At 31.0% G+C, this 22,341-nt stretch overlaps 1 protein-coding gene across 2 annotated transcripts in view; it reads right to left on the bottom strand.

Annotated features, from left to right (window-relative positions):
• The window catches only part of LOC123713660 (myosin-2), an 85,108-nt gene that overhangs the window by 34,283 nt on the left and 28,484 nt on the right, over positions 1 to 22,341 (bottom strand). The window contains exon 2 of one of the 2 annotated variants that reach the window (XM_045667447.1): positions 17,200 to 17,245. The exons of the other annotated variant lie outside the window; for it this stretch is intronic. The gene's annotated coding sequence lies outside the window, so the exon portion shown is untranslated. The remainder of the gene's footprint in view (positions 1 to 17,199; positions 17,246 to 22,341) is intronic. 2 annotated transcript variants of the gene reach the window in all.

The following is a 22,341-nucleotide window of genomic DNA, read 5'->3' as shown; positions in this document are numbered from 1 at the left end:
GAATGAAGATTCTATTTCTATAATTTATTTCTTCTATTGATAATCAGAGAAACAAAACACACTAATTAATAATAAATGGTTATTGTAGACGCATTACATTTATTTTTCCTGTTTTGGTAAGTTAATAGAAATTTATTGTCTTCATTAATATAAAGACTTCAATTATATATTGTTTGTGTTATTCATTAAGTTTCACGCTCTTGCAATTCTTCACAATTATTATTTTACTGTTTACTGTGAGGTACCGTTTACAGTTGTACAATACATTTTTTCGTTTATTGTTGCAAAATTTTAAATCTAGTAAATAAAAACACTGGAAAATGTAATATATTTGCGCATAAGGAAGCCAATCAGTAATCTTGTTTCTTACATATTCCTAATAAATGTTATACAAGTAGGACTAACAGGTAATGTAATTAATCTGTGTAAAGTAAAAGACAGAATACGGACTTGACCGAGCTTCCTACGTCACGCTCTGTTTAACATTTCATATTATTTAATACACAACATTACATAATTAATTACATTTCAGAATCGCTAGGGCTTAACCTGAATTAATGTAATTAATAATGATAAGCACGAAAAGTTACCGAAATTGAAATAGTAATTATTCTAATTTGGGACTTTGAGTGTCTTTTTTATTGACAACTAGCTGACCCGCCAACGTCGTTTTGCCATCCAGGAAACATTTTTTTAGTTCAATAAAAATAGGGGTTGATCGTAAAGGGGTAGCCATTAAGGGTTGTATGTATTTTTGTATGCTGTATCATAACAAAATAAAAACAAAAAAAGCGGGATTTTTGCGGTGTACACCACTTATCACTTAGTGGTTTGAAAGATAGATAGTATCCGATTCCCAGACTTACTTAATATGCATAAAAATATTTAGCATCGGTCGAGCCGTTTCGGAGGAGTATGGGAACGAATATTGTGACACGAGAATTATATATATATACTAACTGACCAGGCAAACGTTGTTTTGCCATGTAACTAATTTCTAGAGATTATTTAGTGAAGAAATAATTCTTAACAATGGGTCGAGTCGTTTCGGAGGAGTATGGGAACGAACATTGTGACACGAGAATATATATAGATTTTATAGGTTTATAGAATTAGAAGCAGCCAGTGCTTTCTGAACCTTAACAGTTTCTTTTGTAGAGATTCGAGTCTACGATAGACGGTAAAACTAAAGAATGGCGGCGATATTAAACTGAATAAAATTTGGATAAAAAAAAATTGTTATTTTTTTTAGGGTTTACAAGAGATTTTAACCTTATCTTAACTATCAAATCTATTACCTAGCCTAATCAGAGGTCAAATACTTAAAAGTCCATTAAGCACGGCCAATTTCCTTAACACACCTTAAAACATGTTGATGATATTACGCGGGTGTGGATGGTATATTATATAATATTTTCACCCACTTATGTAAGAACGGAATAAAGATTAAGGGCTCGAGGCATTATGCCAATGTCATTAAATTTAAAGTGTTATTCAATATTCATTAGTAGCTTTGTTAACATGTCAGAGAAACACGACTCCCTATATCTTCTTGTTTTGTTTTTCACCCATTTTACCTAGCAAACAATTTTTTTTAATATCTTATAACACTAGGCATCTAATGTCACTGAATCAAGTTGATTTGAACACATATGCATGTGTATAAGCTATGTCAACAAAAGACAATAACATGTGCTTCATATAATGTATCGGAAGACGTATATATTATATATAACGCTGTTAATTGATTAATGTATCGATTTATCTTCATGACAGCAGTCTTTCCTGTAAATGGTAAGGCTTATTCCGAGAAATCTCAAGTATTCATAAATTTATATCTCTCATTAATATGATATTAGGCTCAGAATGTATGTCAAACAGTATATATTAATGTTGTTAACAAAAATTATGTTGCATGAGTTATGACATTATGTAATGACTTATGACAGGACGTGCAGACGTGAGGCTTGAAAGATAAATTTGGTCTCGCCAAATAAGGTTTAATTACAAAATTGGTCGTTCTAAATTCTAATTATAATAAATTACATGAGTTTTGATCAATAATTAAATTTTCATGTTATTTTATGTGTAATTAAGTGACTGAACTCACCACCCAGTGGCAACCTGCGTTGATGGGATGGTTGTCGAGAACCTCGAAACAATAGGGGTTCGAAGTAACGCGGAAGGACGCGGGATGCACTAATAGCGATGGTGCCGTGTACTTGAGGAGGCCCACAAGGGGCTGAATAACCATTGACGATGATGATAAACTGACAGGTATAAACGTTGAATAAGTGTGACATGCAGACGAACATAAGGTATATAATCAGGTCATTACAAACCTAATAGAATTTTCGTGTTTACCTCGCTGCACTACTAAGGCGTTTTAAACTTCACTGAATCAAATTGAGTATCTAAATGTCATTTGATTTTAATCAATTACAAACCCACGTAGATAATTACGGTTAAGATGTTGAAGTTTACGACATCAGCGTTACGGATTTTGACAGAACTAAATCGAAATTAGTTTTGTCCTATGACAACATTGGATGTTTTAATTTCTGCAGAACATTGTTACTACATTATTATTTATTATTAGGCCACATTATTATTTACCATAGTAAGTTCATTGATTCATTTATCAAACTCTATCTCAAGAAAACTTTATTCATATAGGTAATCAAATACATTCCCATCGTTCATAAGAACGTCAACAGAAAAGATGGTCAATTTATTCTAAATTTACATTTACTACCAGTTCGCAAGTCAACGGCGTAGAGCGGCCAAGAACGACTGGTATGAAACTCTTCGCCATACTTTTTAATGGACAAGTTTTAAGTCATACAAATTGTTTGAACTAAAGCAAACCAATCCCAAGGATTAAAATAATTTAAATAATCATAAAATTTATAAAAAGCTTAATTGATTAATTAACGTTTAACGAGAGTTTTGAATTTATTCAAAGATAATTCTCTTATTACGCTTGGGAGTTTGTAGTAAAAACGAATACAATTTCCATATAAGGACAGGTTTATCTTCTGGGGAGGTCGTACGCTTAGATTATTTCTGTTTCGAGTATTATACTGATGAAAGTCACAATTTGTTTTAAAATCAAATACATTTTTTTGTACATATAACAAGGCTTCAAAGCTATCATATGGTATAATAAAATTATTAAATTACTGATAGAGACATCGGTGACTTATAAAGTAAACAATGTTAGTATATTTATGGGAAGTCAAGTTTAAGACATTTAACATTTCAGAGAAACACAACTCCCTATATTTTTTTTGTTTTTCACACTTTATACCTAGCAAACTATTTTTTTCAAAATATCTTAGAACACTAGGCATCTAATGTCACTGAATCAAGTTGATTTGAATACATATGCTTTATTTAAATAAAACACTTATTTACCGGATTGAAGCTATGTATTAATATAAACTTATAATTATTTTACATAATTTTAAATTTACAGCGTGCATGGTCACTTTAAAGCACGTGAAACGTTGGAAAAATAGTATTACCGTATTATAATAGTATTACCGTAACCCAATAGTCTTACGATATAATACTTAGACATTTTTTATATAAACATAATCCACTTGTTAACCGTCCGTAGCCTTTCACATAATTATATGTTTGAATGATAAATATGTCGATTGGTTATTATATAACGACTAGCTCTTTATGAATACTCAATACTTTGTTAAATGTTTTATTGCATAATTTAATAATTCGACATATTCTTAATTTGTTTTAAATTGCTAATGGTTACATAACAATTCATTGCACTTTCATTTTTCTTTTTAATGAATATTTTTTTCATAATTCTTTATAGTGCTGTTTCATTATTTATTGAAACACTACACCAGCGTCTTTAATTCTTTGAAAACTTATGTAATGCAACTCGTTTTAAAGTTTCCTATTCTTAATAATACAATGTTAAATAATATTTTGTGTTACCTGAAACATATATTTTTACGAAGTCAACCTATACTGTTCTTGGTGTCTTTAGAAATCAAATTAAACTGTACACACAATATTTTAGAAATAAAGCAGTAAAAATGTCTCGTTATGGAAAGCTGATTTTATTACAATTTTTTATATATAACTGTGGCCAAACGGGCCGGGGGCTCTCCTGTTGCCCATAGACATTTACATTGCCAGAGGGCTCGCAAGTTGCCTTTAAATTTTGATTTAAAAGCTTAAAATTAAAATTCAGGAAGAGACTATGTATGATTCAACACAAATTAAATGTCTTTAACGTAATAATGATAACATTGCTGTGTTAAATAGCAATACTTAGAAAAAAGCATCTAAATCCCACACGAAGTCACATCAGCTTTGATCTCCAGCATGATATACAGGAAATATTTACATTCATTTCCTTTAGTGGTTTCGCATCGAGCTCACATTACTCGTGATGAAACAGCGGATAGAGTGACCCTCGAACAGGTTTTCATTAATATCTGTGGTCAACATTCTTTATTTATAGATATGCAAGACTGTATGATAAATTGCATCTTATGTGCAGGTGCAGGTTATATTTTAGAAAAATACTGTACTTATAAACTAATAATTAAAATACGATATGTGTTCAGTCCTTAGTTTAGAGTGGTTTAAAACTGGTAATGTAATAATCTTTATTTCAAAAATTACAGACAGAACACCGAATCATGAAACGCAAAACTAATAAGAATACAATTATTATATGCATAATTATATGTATTCAGAGATATAACTACATTAATTGCATTAATACGTTTTCTTCATAAACGATTAAAAATTTAAAAATTCTTTAAACACAAAATCTTGCGTCTGGTAAACGGAGAAATATTGTTATGGACAATTGAATCATTTTCATAATTAATTTGGCACTCGGTCACTAACTCGCAATTGCTCAGTACGAGACTCACTGTGACGCCCTCTGTCCCGTCTATGGCTTATAGGACATTATCACTGACTCCCGGAGGAGGATATATATTATAACTAGCTGAGCCGACAGACGTTGTACGTTCTTTCAAGCGATTAGGATATTAAACAAAGCATGATATGCAAAAATACTGACTGCAGCGCCATCTACGGGGCTGATTTGTGAATCTAAACCATCCAGGGCGCCATCCAAACGCATACAAAATACATTCAAATCGTTCCAACCGTTTAAGAGGAGTTCAGTAACATACACACGTACAGTAGACTTATATATATATATATATATATATATATATGTAAGCTACCCTACCTTTAAAGTTAGATCAAACTGTACACGGTGTGCAAATTTGATTGAAATCGGTTAAGTAGTTTAGGAGTCCATAGCGGACCAGCAACTTGACGCGTAATTTATATATTAAGACATAAATGTTATTTAGTAGTAGGTAGGAGCATCCATCCAAGTAAAATTAAGAGTCCGTTATAAGTAACATACGTTATATACACCTCATTTCAACCACATTTGTAATTTTGACCACATATTGTTATGTAGAAGTTCAAATCCCCTAACGTACAATGATAATGGCACAATTAAACATTCCAACCGCAGCCTGCGAACTTACTACGTGACATCATTCGGTTTCGTTCGTGGTTTGATAATTACATAATGATTTTGGTTTTGTTTGACATTAATCCATTATGTCTACGAGCGTGACCTTTGTCCGCGTAGAATTAAAATGAAAAGATAGCTGACATTTGTCTCATTATGTAGACACATTCAGCTCTTTAATTAATTTATTTATTACGAACAACTAAGTGACAAAAAATATTCAAGTTATAATATTGTATAGAAACCCTAAAACATAAATAATAATATACAAACAAATTTAAAATAAGACAAATAAATAATATAATATTTATTAAATCACACAAGAAGACGACACACACACTATTATTAATAACAATTAACAATACATTGATCTGATCTAATTATATTTCTAATACCTTCTAACTCGAAACAAATATTGTAAAACCTAGAACCTCATAAACACAGCCCAATATAACGTGGGTTAAAATATCATGTATTTCTAGAAAGAAAAAGAACTGGTAAAAAACACAATTCTTTTGTCCGTTTTTTTACTTAAATAACTAGTAATCATAATGCATGCATCATAAATGCATTTAAATAATTCACCTGCGTTAAGTTCAACAACGCAATAAAAAATACATAAAATTTTGACGATGGACTTTGTGTAAGGAATTCGTAATGTTCATTCTCAGGACATTCATTCATATGAAAGAGACAGGGTTTGAATAATTCCTTTTCTGTGAACAGAATATTGGCCGTTACAAACGTGTTTATACTTATAACAGTATTCAGAGTCATCCATTAAATATCTGTAGGTAATTGTAATGTTTCATTTTAAAAGATGAATTTTTTTTTTTAAACGACTTATTTAAGGAAGTACAGATATTAGATCTTATTAATTATTAATTCGTTATTTTACTTATTTAGATCTTTTTTTGTTATTTGTTGATCCAAAGCAGTCAATTCTCTTGAGTTCAAACTAATAATGTTTATGTCATAGAAACATAATCAATTCTTTAACTTCCCATTAAAATATGTGGTGTTATCAATACGATGCAATGTAACAAAGCTACCAAATTTAAATTACATTCTCATGTAATTGGGTCTTCAAGAATAATGCTAAAACTACCTACTTTTCATGAGTAAATGAAACGAAGCGATAAACATTTCTATAGAAACAAAATTATATAGGCAGTTGAAATTACTTTACCAGATATTTTTTATAAAGCGCGACCGTAATTCCTTTTATCATTAACACGAGAAGAAACTAATGAATGGTGAGAATTTTACTGGTCAGGTGTATTAATAACCAAGAATTAAGCTTGCGAAATTACTCAATATTAAAAAGTAGGGAAGTGAAACAATGGTTCAAATTAAAATAGCTGTGAACTTAACTGCACCTTCTGGTTAACTATTCATGTTATACTGAATATTTATTATGACTTTAATATATGATCTCATTCAACTTTGAAGTAAAATTTTGTATTAACAACTTTACCTTTAGATTGCTTAATAAATAAGTCTTTAAAAATATTGTTCAAATATTTTATTAAACACACATTATTGTTAAAATTTTATCGCCTTACACTAGATAATAAAAACAATAACCTAAAATATCAATTTTGCGTTTGCAAAATAACGTTCCATTGATTTTCGTATATTTTCTTAAATAAAAAAGATCATAAGACATCGGATCACAGTAGATGTTAAACACATTAGATTTGTAGCTAGTTAGCGTTGGCAATGATATGGAGGCTGTGTCAACAGGAGACGTGGGAACAACAAATAGAGAGCCGAACAAACACAAAACCAGTAACGGCTCGCTTTCGTGACAACTAATAGATAGACCTTCAAGTACAAGTATCGAAATACGATAAGAATTTCTTAAGATACGATTTTCTTCAAAAAACTATTTAAGCTAAAAAGGTGTAATACAATCCCTTCATATTGCTAAAATTATCATTCATTCATAAGCATTCCTAAACAATTTGACAAACATGTTTTTGCGTAACAACTTTTATTATCAGCGTGTAAGTATTCGTTCCATCGATGCCTTCTCGGTATATAACGTATAATATATACTTTATTTATATATTTTTTACTTGAGACTTTATTCAAAATAATAAACCGTTATAAGCATTAAAGCCTACGTTGAATACCAAGTATTAAACAATAGCAAGCAACCTCGTCCAATACATAGAAAACATTAATTTAGTCAAAGTTAAAGAATTAAGCACGTACTTACATCTGATCTGCATATTATTCGATAGCGATATGTGATAAAACTTAATATTCACGTATTGAATATGCATTGGTTATAAAATGAAATTTTTCGTTGTCTGGGGACACAACGGAATTAATTAGGGAAAAGGCTTTGGTTAAAGCCTCAAGAGGATGTACTTTCTGTTTAATTATGCCACATTAAGAATCGATTATGTAAATGTGCCATATGAAATCTATTAGACCGTATAACCTTGGGATACTTGTAATAAGTATAATACGCATTAATGCTTTGCATGAGCACAGGCAACCAGTGTTGCGATCACAATTACAGAAAATAAACTGGCCTTTCCGTGCAAATTTTTCTCTCACTAAAACCTTATGCGATTAAATTTGTTTTGTATAAATTGACGTATAGAGTACAAACGACTTCCGAATATCAGTTCGTAATTTATCTAATAAGGCGAATTAATCGCAGATTTTGGTTGTAATTAAGTGATGTAATATTAGGCTATAAAATAAGTCAAATTTAACTAGCAAACAAAAGCTTACATGCAGACAGAAACGGTATAAATATTTCCTTTCCCAGTAATTGTATAAATAAATTAATCTCAAATATACCGTTACAGAGAACGTTTTTAACAAAAAAATACAATTTCATAAATGTAATTATTTGCGCACACAATTATTACTTTTTATTTCTAATTTATGTTAGAATAACCAGGAAGTTGTTAATCGTGCTAGCATTATCAAAGACATCAATAACCTTTATGACTGGGTTATAAATTGCCAATTGTCAAGATATTATTCAAAAATGTCAAGTTAAAAAATATTTTCAAATTTTGCATGACTCGTGTCAAATCCAATACGATTTTGAAGTATGAAAGATGGATGTTAATATAGTAGGTTATAGAAAATCGGAGTTCTGAGCCTAACAACCCGCAGAAGTTGAAGTACATGTTACTAGATAAATTACTTAATTAACGTAGAAATAACATAAAACTAATGTTGTTTTATTACAACTTCTGACTGACATAGACATTTTATTACCGTGAATGTATAATTGTTAAAACAATAGGTTATCCAATTCTCTACTTACATCGTGCTTAAAGTGTATTATGAGAGATTTGTGTTTATCTTATTTAAGTCTTGCAAAACTTTAATACTAAAGTTATTAAATGTTAAAACAAAGATACAATCCGTATTATGCTGTTTAAACATGAAAGTTAATATAAGGGTTAAGATCATCTGAACATCGCCTTTTCTAGATAGAATTTTTCTTCAACATCATAGTAAATAATAATTTATTAGTGTCGAGTGCTTCTAACCTGTTATCTGGCGCTAAAAGTATGTTGCATAACATTATAATAGACTCCTTATTTGCTTAGAAAGTATTCGAAAATACTTTGGCATAGTTCGGTGTTTGTATTCCGTGTATGTATTTAATATTTGATTTAATATTCATTCCTTTGGATTGAGAACTCTCTTTTTAACCACTTCAAACTTCTTTCTCTTTTTAACTTCAGCAGGTTTACAATTCGACGTGTATGCTGTAAATTATTCATTGGAATAATCGTTTAATCAAATTTAAAAAAATAAAATGACACGCCTTTATCTATTGTAATTAGATTTACTATCTGTATTTAATATAAACACCAACATAAAGAAAAGACATTCTATAACTCTTTGTTGTGTGCGAAATCTTATAACTGTATTTTAAATTATAATTAAAAATATTAATGCAAATGAAATTTAAGATTGTATCTTGAATACGAAATTGCAAAAGTAACATTTAAGTTTAACATTAAGAAACGCATATTGCAAAAATAAATAGCAATAAGATGAATTGTATTTATAATAAAGTTCTCTGACTCCAAAAAGCTTATTCTTAAAAAAACTATATCAGCTTTATTATACGATATAAATTATATCACCCAAGACCCTGACGGATTAAGAAGTAAAATATTAGAGTAGGAAGTACATAGAAGGGATACTGCAATCTAAAAGCTATTATGAAAAATAACGAAATTGTCTATGAGGAGACTTAAAACAAAGTTTTTGATATGTGCATAAAACCTTGTCTTATGAATGCTAAACATGGTCATTAGCAACACAAAAATTGTGAGTGTGCTAGTAAAGAATTGAACGAAGCGTGTTAAAGACGAGAGAGAGTAAGACTAATAAGAATAAGAAATAAAATACAGTGTCAAACAATTAAAATGGCGATGGGCAGACGATAAGAGATAATACAGGTCAAAGATATAGTAGAATGGTATTCAAGACAAATGAATCCGACAAAGACCATTCATTCGATGAGTCGATCTTAAAACTAGCAGGCCCACTATGGAGAAGGACAGGACAGAATACAGAGGAAAAATCTAGAGGAGGCCTATTTTGGAAGACAAGCTAACACCGAGGAAGATTGAGTAGATTAATTATAATATTAATATATGATTAGTTATTAGATGTAATAACCTGGTTGTTTGAAATAAAGGCTTTATTCATTATTACATCTCTTTGTGTTAAATAGGGTTTTCGCTGGATTTTAAAGAGTGATGAGTATTTTTTTTTGAATCAGTGCAACAGACTGATGATTTTTTAATAATTGCAACTTTAACTTTAAGTTTAAACCTAGGAAATGTATTGTTGTACCAACCTTAATAAATTTGGTAGACAAACTAAATATCAGTATTGTCTAACAAAACCTAGATCATCATATCATAAGTTATATATCATATTTTCTTAACTAACACCTGTCTGGTTGAGATAACAAAGACATCAATCACAATTCAATAACTTCTTAACAATCAAATTGCAGTCATTTCCTCAACATGACTCTCACAATTGTAATTAAACTACTTGTTTAGCATTTCCTTGTTGTCCGAGGGAAAATAAAACGTATTCACTTCGATTCCCAGTTGTATGAAACAAAGTAGCTTTAAATTGAAGCTTGTACTAACACTGAATTAAGGGGAAGATAATAATAATAATAGCATTTAATTCAGATACATTTAAACACGTTTCAATTCATTCAATAATAATATTTTTCATTCTAATCAATTCTTTCTAATTGTTTTAACAAAGCCCCCCTCATAATCCCTTCTTTTTTCTCTGCTGTGCCATTCTCTGCCATGTCTGCCTGTTGTTTCTTTAATTTGGTCTATCCACCTTCTATGTTGTCTCCCTCTTTTTCGTTTGCTGTCTGTACCTTGGGCACCAGTTTAGTACTTTTTTGCTGCACTTTTCTGTTCATCCTGCAACTCCACTGTAGTTTATTTATTTTTATTGTAACATCTGTTACTTTAGTTGTTTTTCTTAAAGCTGTAATCTTTATTTTATATATTCTTTTCTTCATTGTTCCATCGATCTTTGACACACCTGTAGCTTTGTATGTTGCGCTTTAGGGGGCGCCCAAGTTTGAGATCCATATTCAAAACTGCTAAGGAAAGATAAGAAAGTACAATGACTCCCGTAAGTCAAAATAATTTCATTTTTTACTCACGTACTTAACAAATGAACTAAACCGCCCTACCTACTTCGGTACATCATTTTAACTCGTTCATCTGATTTTCTCACGCTACTTACTGAACACCATAACTCGAATACAATTACGAAGTTAGGCAATTACTAACACACATTACTATGATATAATCTAAAGACATTGTAAAGACAGAACATTACATAATCAACATCTACAATATGTTTGAATGTTTGTTCTCACCTCGCTTCCGGTAGGCTTTCGATTTTAAGCATTCATTGTTATTCACTGTGGTATGCTGTTTGACTTTCTGAGAATGTTTGATGATGGGATTTTTAATACGTCTCATATTTCTTCGAAAAATCGTATGGCACCTGCTGTATACCACTGTGTAACGATACAGGCAATGTGATGTGATAAATTATATAGCGTTATGTTTTTTAAATTAAAATTAACTGGGAATAGAAGTAATTTATTATCCCAACAGGAAATTGCGAACATCATTTCGCCGGTTTAAGGGTGAAGCAGGTATGAAATCAATTATTATCAAAAGCGCGTGGATCACTCGTACCATATAGCATCACATACTTGTTATCGTGCTTGTTACGTTTAAGTAATATGAAAAATAAGTTATTTAAAATACTACGGTCTTGACATTATTTGAAATGCAATTACGACAAAAACACCTGTTAAAAACAATTCACATCGCGAGAGTGATTATATTTGTGTATACATATTTTGGTTTTGTAATTTCTTTAATCTGTTGGCAACCTATATAAAAATAAATTAAAGAATTGAAAGAATTGAAGTAGGACTATCGTAATAAGGGTCAACATACAGTAAATGTAGATTTGATCCCGACTAACAGTCATTAATTAATGATATCTACATATAAACATCACGACGTGATTTGATTCGAATGATTAAAACATTTTACAACAAAGTTTGTAAGAAGTTATTCTATACTAGAAGTTGAGGCTTAGCGTGGAACGGAACGTTTAATCGTCGCTCATCTCTTCTAGCCACAGAATGCGATAAGTGCTTCTCTAAATAGTCATAGATTATAAACTTTTTGATACTGCCTTTTCATTGTACACTCGTAGCATTACCTCAAGATACTTTATTATTGCATTTGCATTGCATTTAAAATAGTTTGTTTTAAGTATACAATTCTATTATTTAACCCACACTGCAGAAGACGTAACGGCAAAGATACGAAACAGAAATGCAATATAAGAAACCGTTATAGATACATACTATTAGGATATACCGTTCATGATGAACGGGCTGGGTAGGCCTTGTCATACCTGGATTAAGTCCAGCAGGCACTAGAGAAGGGAGATGTTAAAAGTAACCAAAACTGACGGTGAATACATGGTGAGTGTGTATCCATGAAAGTGGATGAGGAGAGAAAGATATTGACATACCGTGACATATGGATCGCAGCAAGTGGAGATCCGTGGTCTTTGCCTGCGTGCGTGGCGTAAAAAAGCGTGATAATATAAATAAATATCAATAATATCATTTGGAAGTGAAATTAAAAAGACAACGTAAAAGTAATAATAATTTCCACTACAGGTAAACTATGTATATATGTATAGTTGTAGATATACAATCTATGTAATAAAAACTTCATGGGTCCCTTATAAGTTTTTTTCCTCAGTTATTACGATTTGCTTTTTCTTTCACTTCTCACGCTAGCCCGTATAAAGGAATGTATACGGATTCAATGCAAATAAATACCATTAATTATGAAACGTCGAGTTGCATTCAGACTTCGACGCTCTACTGGGAACGATTTCTTTGAATATTGCATTCAACACGATAACTCATTACTTAAGAAGTTTATATTTATTACAATTTTGTTTTTACTCGAGCAGCAGCTCTCGAAAGAAAATGTACTTACATTGTACATTAAAACGTGTATAATTGTCGTTATTTGTGAATAAAAAATATTCGTGCTTTTAGTTTTTTTCATTATAGATTTTTGTTTAGTAAATGTATTTAAAGTTTTGCCTCCCTAATGATTTATGTCATCTAATTTGATATGCAAATAAGTGTTAATAAATATATAAAGATTTTAAACGGAGCTATCGCCTTCACCATTATGCCTAAATATAAATCAGTTTTAAAACGGACACGGAAAACACAATGCACTTCGATAAAATTATAATGATAAAAAAAACCTTTAAAACAAAAGACAAATAGTTTTTATTAGTTCCCTTTCTTCAAACTGGTGTGAAATATCTCATTGCCATTTTTGCAATCTCATGAAGTATTCATAAGTTGCATAAAAATGTTATAGACGAAAGTTTTTCAATAAATATAAAATAAATGTGTTTGTACTGCTTTTACTCAATTAAAGGAATAAAAGATTGACAACTATTGTCAGAAAACAAAAAAATAATATTTGCCATTTAGACATCATGTGGAATCTGTTTTAACTTCTCAATTTACGGACTAGTTTATAGCAATTAAAATTCATAATACATAAACGTTACATTGTTTCAGACGGCACGGTATATTCTAAAATAGTGGTGTGATACGTGATCGACAGATTTGGTCGATGAAAGTGCCCCGCTGTCCCAAATGCATTGTTATATAAATTAAAACAATCATAATTAAGTATGATGGAGAAACTATGTGATTAAATTTGCATGTAGGCTGTTATTGACATACAGATCTAAATTGCTCTTGATAAATTATACATTACCGTTACCTATACGTGATTTTTAAAACGCTGTGCATAATGTTCGTGAATAATTATGTTTCATTTAATTTATACATATATAATTTTTAGTACTGATTTTATATACTAATATCATATTAACCCTGCAATGGGACAAAGATGTTCCTAATTGTGTTTTTTTTTATTTGCTCAATCTTTTGTATCAAAAATATTTTAGTTTCTCCACGATTATTTTCCTCTCCGTACAAGTAAGTTTTAATAAAAAATAACAATCCATTTGTGGATAGCCTGAGGTCGTAATCACAACCTGTTGGGAATTGCTCGTATAACTCCTTGGCTAACACTGTTCATGTAACTATCATATTTTGTTGTTATTACTTATAGGCATGTTTCTTTCACTTACATAAGGTAATAAAGTCTCCTACCCACAAAAATAAACATGATAGCTAGCATATATATCTTCTAAATAAATAGATGCATTTTGATTATTTCAGCTATTTATCGATGGCCCTTCCCAACACTGAAGTTGGTCAAGGCTTAGCCGAGGTTAACTTCTAGCATTGTCAGAGATGATCGCAGTCAGCGGAGCGTAACTTTGAATTCTCTACGGTGGTCCATTCTTTGAGAAAATTGTCTCCTATTGCATACCAACGTTCTCGTGTTTTTTGTGACATAAAGTGTAAAAATATTTTGATGATTTACCACAAATTATATCAATAAAATCACAATTTAATGAGCATTTGTGACGTTCAAGGTGTACTAAATGAGTTAGTCTTTTTAATAGTATAAACTATTATCAGATTATGACTGTCTGAATAAGTTTAAGATGTCAAAATGTTTCTTTTAACATTATTCTCAGTCTAATTAATGTAATGTAGGTAAATAGCGCAATGTAAACAGTAAACTGATTGCGGTCTTGACCTGCTTGTTGTTTATCCATTGTGTAGGAGATCATAATCGGTATTGTCTCGTTCACATTACCCGTGTCATCCATGTGTCGCTAGTATATTCAAATAAAATTATCGACTCACATAACGGTCGACAACAAATGGACCACACTAGTTATAGTGAGATTGATAGTGAATGATTTAGAATGTGGAATTTAAACAAATTACCAAATGGAATGGTAACCATGGCCAAATCTATCAAATTCGTATAATGCATTCATGACATTTAAAATCCTATTAATTTCTTAATTTAATTGGTATTTTATAATATCAATTAAACTAAACGATTACGTTTTGTTAAAAAAACAAACTCATTGAGTCTATTCAACATTTCTATGTTTACAAATAGAAACTTCAAAAAGGTCAAATGCTTCTATTCAGTTTTAACGTAGCAGAATTAAGGAGTGTTCTGTGGCGTTTCGGCCTAAACAGTAGATCACACTGTTGCATAGATTATATAGTAAATCAATGTAGTATGTGCAAATATATACTATGGTGAACTATGACGTGAAGGCCTCAACAATATCTTTTTAGCATACGCATGGGATAAATAGCTTTATTTACGATGAAGTACTAGTCTTGGCTTTATACAGCTAGACTATTTTTTTAATTTTGGTAATATATATAGTCAATGATACTCAGGCGTAATTAAGTATTCTAATCCCTCTTCAAATCAATACAGTGTATTTTTTTTTGTTTCATTCGTTACGACCAATTCTACGTAGGGTCATTCAAGAAAAGAGCGTACCAATTCTTAAAAAGTTTACAACGCACTTGCAAGCCTTTTGGCAGTGTGAATATCCATGAGCGACGGTTTTAACTTCAGGTGAGTATCTTGTCCTTTCCCCTAGCTCTCTACTATAATAAGATTTATACAATCTACAAGAGATTAATACAAACTTTCCTCTTCCCAAAATTATTATATTTAAGTGTTAATTTCATGTCTATGCTTTAAACCCCAGAACTTTAACGTTTATTATATCTATTTGCGGTCAAAATATGTTTCTTAATAATTTAATATGAACGTTACTTTAGTATGCGTGTGAACTGACATCAAATAACGACGATTTTGACTAGACCCTGACACCATACACGCTTTATTAACTTACGTATTAATTCAATCCACTCTCTGAGTTGGGTCATGGGTTAGTCTTAGCATTTGTCATTGTACTGACACTTGAATATTCAATTGATAATGAAAGATAATGAGTCCTGTATTCAATATTTTTACCGAAGATGTTTTTTTAACAATAAGATTTTTTTTTACGTAATAGGAGGCAAACCGGCAGGAGGCTCACCTGATGCCAAGTGATACCACCCATGCACACTCACACAGCCAGAAGGCTCGCAAGTGCGTTGCCGACCTTTTAAGAATTGGTACGCTCTTTTCTTGAAGGACCCTAAGTCGAATTGGTTCGGAATTATTTCAGTGGGCAGCTAGTTCCACATAATATTGGTGGCCGGCAAAAACTGCCTCAGAAACGCTCAGTTATAGTGGCATTTTAGTTGATACCTTGGTAAGTTCTACACTAAATAATTTTGTTAAAAGACGACGTTTATTGAATATTTTTAGCGTTATTTGTAGAAGTGATGTCGTCCTTGAAAGTCGAGGCTATTTAACTGATTGACACCACAGTGATAAGATTGACAAGGACAAAACCTTTTAAATTATTGTTAGTGCATGTTAATTTTAATTGTTTAACAGTTTATTAAAAAAAATTAATATAAGAAAAGAGTAAGTAACTATAAGTAGTGGTTTTGGTCACTTTCTTGTAGTAGATATCCTTTTAGTAAATTAGAAGCAAAAGCCACAGACAACATACAGCGAATAAAATTTTAAAATGTATCACATAACCGCGCAGTTGAGATCCGAATGCCAATACTAATTTAGCCCCTACACAGACGTGTCAGTGACCTCTATAAAAACTAAATATCGCTTGCTTTAGTTACATCATTATAAACCTTAAGCCTTACTTATTCAAGGCAATGAGATTTTGATACATTTATTATTGTGTTAATAATTGGCCGTTTGTTACTAAAAACAGTGACGCCATTAAGTAACAGATTTCTATATCTGTTTCGTGATTATTAGTTTTTTCTAATAGGCGAGTAGCCTTCTGTGCCTTATACAGAATGTCGACTTTTTGAGTAAAACATTCGCCTAAGAGTTTCCTCGTGATATTTTCCTTCACCGTATGAGCGAGTGTTACATGAGTACATGGACAAAAATGGTGCATAATCGTGCATCGTACCTACGACCTCAGGATTGACGGTCACACAGTTTTTGAAAGCCACGACATCCATTTTGAATAAACAACACGATTATCAATTTTTCTTGACTTACCTTAAGTTATTTGCTCAATACAAGTCATTTTTACGAAAATCCCCACCTGAAACAAGAGAAATACTTATTAAACGTCAGGTAATTATTATGTAAGCCAAAACCTGTCGCTTGCATAATGTCGTCAAGTGCATCGACATTCGGCACATGTCAACGCCCCGACGGCAGGTATGCCAAATTTTATTTTGCACTTTCGCTAATTAACTTTTTCTTAATTATCTTACAACTTTGAATTGATTTCGATCTGCCCATTTTAAACATACAATTGCCCATGCTATATAAGTGTAATTAAAGTGACACTGGTAAAATGTTTGCTTTCGCTAAACTACCAATCGCTTTAAGTCGTAAAGCGTTTCAATTCTATATTTTTATGTAAAATTTATTACTTCCGAATAAAAATTTAAACCTATAAGACCCATATTTTAATATTTTTACATTACTAAACTACATTTTTTGTCACACTCTTAACTCAACCGGATCTAGTAAATAAAAATAAAATAAGTTCAGAAATCAGATTTGGCTGTATATAAACATAAACATTACCATATTTTGCTATCGTAATAATTATACTTGTTTGTACATATGCACCTGTGTCTAATTGCGAGACATTCCTTCATTATTCAGAAATAAATGATCACAGATGTTGGTTAAAAGCTTAAATAGTTTAATGAACTGCTGTTTCTAAAGAAGTTAGTTAGTATAACTAACTTCTAAAATTCTTTATCAAACATAATAGGTTTAGAAAGTCTACTACAGCTTGTACGACACTAATGATTAACTTTATTAGAATAACTAAATGTTGATCTCGACTGGGCCGTTAAATTTAAAACACATGGAACAAGCTGCCCGTTTGCTTTGCGAAAGAGTGACTCGTCAGTAAGGAAGATAAAGAAAATTCACGTTCTCAGGTCGAATTCAGTCAAATCAAATGAAATTGAATTGTATGACGTATCTGTATACTTATACTCGTGTAAATTAATATGTGTGAATGTTAAGTGAATTCTGGCAATCTTTTAAATAATTTTTAATCAATTCTTATATGCCTTCGTACACGGCCCAACAATATGAAGTGTTCGCCAATAAATACAAGAAGTTTTTTTTTCTTTTTTTAGATACATAAATGTATCTTTTTTTAAAAGAGTTTAGTTCTGTGATTTATTTATGTATAGGTATGTATAGTTCACAAGTAGTGAAGGCAAAAGTTTCAAAACAATGTTGATGCAAATGAAACTATAATACATTTTATTACTTTAAAAATCAAAGTCACAAAGTCACTACAGAAAAACAGCAAGTAAGATGCCTAGAAAGGTAATAGACAAAAGACTTATGTAACTTTAATCTAGCAAAGTCCAAAATGCAAATCGAATATTGAGAGAAAGAATATATCCTATAGAATGAAATAATAAAAGCAATGAACGAGCCCCGTTTATGTTATCGTATTTGTATCAACTTTCGCGCACACCGCAATTGGGTTTACGCCCTGCACGAAGTTTTTATTCACGTTGGCCAAATAAAGTCTAGTCTTTGCCTTATACCGTTAGTTACATATCAGGAAACGTCTCGTTAATTGTTTTACAAAAATATATAACCAGTCTAGTAGTTACACATTACACTCACGCATTCACTTACACGTACCACACTCACCCATGCACTCACGCGCGTGTTATAAACAGTTTAAAAAAAGTAAATTAAAAAACAAAAAAATGTGAATTAAACAATTAAGTTTGTTATAAAGGAGCTTAGAGCCCTGGCACAATGTTATACATTATAATGCATTGTTTATAATGTAGGAACATATTTTTTTATAGTTTTGATAGGGCTCAGTTATGATTCGAACAAGCTTGCTTAAAACATACAATTGTGGGTAAAGCTGGTTAATATCACAATTTTCTTTTGACAAAATGCTCCATCAATCGCAAATTTAAAATGAAAATGGTCAAGTCAGTTTCTAATATAACTTGATATACATATGAAAACATAATTTTTATATTAGATTAATTAGATTCTTTAAATTATAAATTATTAACTGATGTTTTATATAATTTGTTCGTTAGCCTGTGGAAAAGACGCTAGTTTTGGCTTGTCATTAAAATTTTAATTCGAAGATTTTTTATTAGAACATTTTGGATTATAACATAAATAGGATAAATGAGATTGTTTTTAAGTAAAATAGCAAATAGCCTTTCTTAAAATACAAATTTCACACCACATTTTAGTTTTATTCATCATACATATATGTATGTATATATCATTGCTTTAATTGAACTTTAAGGAACGCAAAACAATCGCTAAAAACTGCATAAAAATATACTCAGTCAGTACGTGTTTCTTACTCAACTTAACCTCGGATATATCTACATAGATCAAATAACTTTTAAATGTATAACATACATCAAGTAATCTCAACTGGCATACACTTTCATACTTTCAATAGTTTGTCTTTGGCATGTAGAACAACACATTCTATCCAAAAAAAATATTGTTTCGCAGTTCGCATTTGACAGAACAAATTTATTGTGTTACAAACCAGGGTAAGATTCAGAAGCTTAACGCTAAGTATGACTCCGGTGTGTCAACAGGTTATTGGATTTTAACACACAGGAGTCTTAGGCTTGTCAACCCACTTTAAATAATTTTTATATTGAATTTAAAAATAGTATAAGAATACTTATTTTCACGTAGGTAAGATATCTCTACTAGATCATGTATAGAAACCTCGTTAAAAATGACCTTAGTAATAATAACTTTAATTAATTAAATAGTAAATTATTGTTAAATTAACTGCGTGTGCGGCGCGTTGCGTTTTTATAACGTATTAAAATCCAAGGTTGATGATGTACCAACAACTTTGTATGAAATTACTGTATTTTATGTGAATATAATATTATATAAGCAGTACTAAATTCAACGCCTTTCTTCTTAATTCTCCCACTGTCTGTATGATTTTTATAGTTGACAGTTTTCACGTATCTTAAATTTTCTTTTATACAGCTTGGCTAATTTATTAGGGCATCATAGTCACGTAGAATTATTCCTTTATAAAGACTTCGTGGACTTGTTCTCTAAAACATAACTCTCTCTAAAAAAACGCAAGTAACCAAAATCCTTCAATGGAATTCAATATATTCGGTAGTTATTATACCAGTTCATTTGTATTATAGTTATTATGAAATCAGGCAAAAAGGTATGCGCACAAGTTGTAATTTTGTTAATGATTCCGAATGCGCTCTTGTAATGTCCTGTTTGAAAGTGCTAATTGGGTAGTACAAATAACTCTGTTATAACAATAACTTTTACTGACGTGAGTTTTTTTGAAGAACGCTGTCACCGGGATGAAAGCTCACCAGATATTAAGCTATACCCACCAGAAGCCTCGCAAGTGCAATTTATAGTTATTATTATATAATTATAATATTGTTTCATAGTAAACATAAAACTACTTTTCGTCTGTCTAGTTTATCTATCGAGTCGAGTATTATTTACGGATCGTTGTTGTTACGAAATGTAAAATAAGACAAATTGAAATGTAATTAACTGTTGGCTGACGTACAATACTTCCGCGTTTTTATTAGAACACATCTAAGACAACATGTCTCTCCGTAGTTTACTAGTCACCTGTATATAGCCTGAAACTCCTGGACTCTTCTATTGGTACAAAAGTTTCGGAAGCTCATGTCAAACAAACCCAAAATCGTTTGATCTGTAATCGTGAACCTAGCTTTTAATGGTTTTGAACCAAACAATACAAACTTACAAATTGAATACTTATCATATAATGGTACGGATTTGCTTAGTAAGACAATGAATATTGACATTCTTATAAAAACTTATAGCATTCATTTGGTATTCCACTATTAAATCTATAAACATCGATACATAGAGGTTCTCTCGTGTCTATATAACATATGTCGTATTATCTGAACCGCTTTCTTTAAATCTTACATAAAGATATCTTTATTATTTTGAAACATGAACACTATAAGTAAATTATCAAACAGGCGAACACGGATTAGAACGGTATGCAGTTGTCGTTTTATATGAAAATGGTTATGTTTGATTAGCTTTACTGGACCGGTACATGTACGAACCACAGTATAACATAATAGAAATTGTCTAAAAGAAAAAAATATGTTACCTTATTCCCCCCATAATAATATTTTTAACTTATTTTATACAAATAGGGTGGGATGGTAATAGAACTCATAATTTCTATAGTTCTAACTAATTTATAAGTTTTATAAGAACATATATAAGTTTTATACATACATTTGTTAAATGTTTTATGAATTTGCATTGTTTTTGTTTATTCGCGGACTTGAACCCTTCCATACGATTCGGGATGTGTGTGTGTGATATCACGGGCTGCAGGATTGAGGATTAGCTTGGATCTGGTGAGTGCAGCATCTTCGTAAGTGCTCAAGTCGTTTCTAAATTTGTGCATCATTTGTCTTACATATTTTATAATTGTTTCCGTTTTAACATGTGTGTTGTTCGATAGCAAACGGCAGTTACTTTAGACATAGACATTATAGTATGTATGTAATATATTGATTGCTAATCATCTGATATCTGGAACTATGGAATTATCAAACTTTTTTTTTAAATTCAATAATTACTGTAAGAAGTTAGTAAACTATGTCGGCAGGTCCGGCGCACCCAAATGGGCATAATATTAATAGCGCAGTTGAACCGTGGAAATTGGACCAATGGTCGAAGTTATTACGAAACATAAAAATATGAATATTAGTTACGCGTCTATACATTTATCTCTAGCTTTAATAATCGAAAGTCATTTGTCGAGAATAAATTAAAGTTATTAGAAATCACATCAACGAGAACGAACGAATCAGTTATTAGGGAACCTCTATTCTTCTGTCTCTAAGGAAATCATGTTCTGAATAAAAAACCAGATCCAATAAATAATCCTTATACATAGATATATATATCTTAATAACAGTTTAATAGGGATTAAAAGATGTTGCTTTGTCATCAGGAAGACGCAATTGGGCACAAGTTATGCAAGTTTGTATGAACAATCATACGGTGCATGACAGCGTATAAAGCATGGATGCTGCAATCAAAACAAAGCTTGCATACAATGCTTTCAATTAAACGCTTCAATGTACACACTTTACTACTAAAAAT

The sequence above is a fragment of the Pieris brassicae genome, chromosome 8 (genome assembly GCF_905147105.1).
Source record: "Pieris brassicae chromosome 8, ilPieBrab1.1, whole genome shotgun sequence".
NCBI lineage: Eukaryota > Metazoa > Arthropoda > Insecta > Lepidoptera > Pieridae > Pieris > Pieris brassicae.
This window is presented reverse-complemented; position numbering and strand designations above follow the sequence as displayed.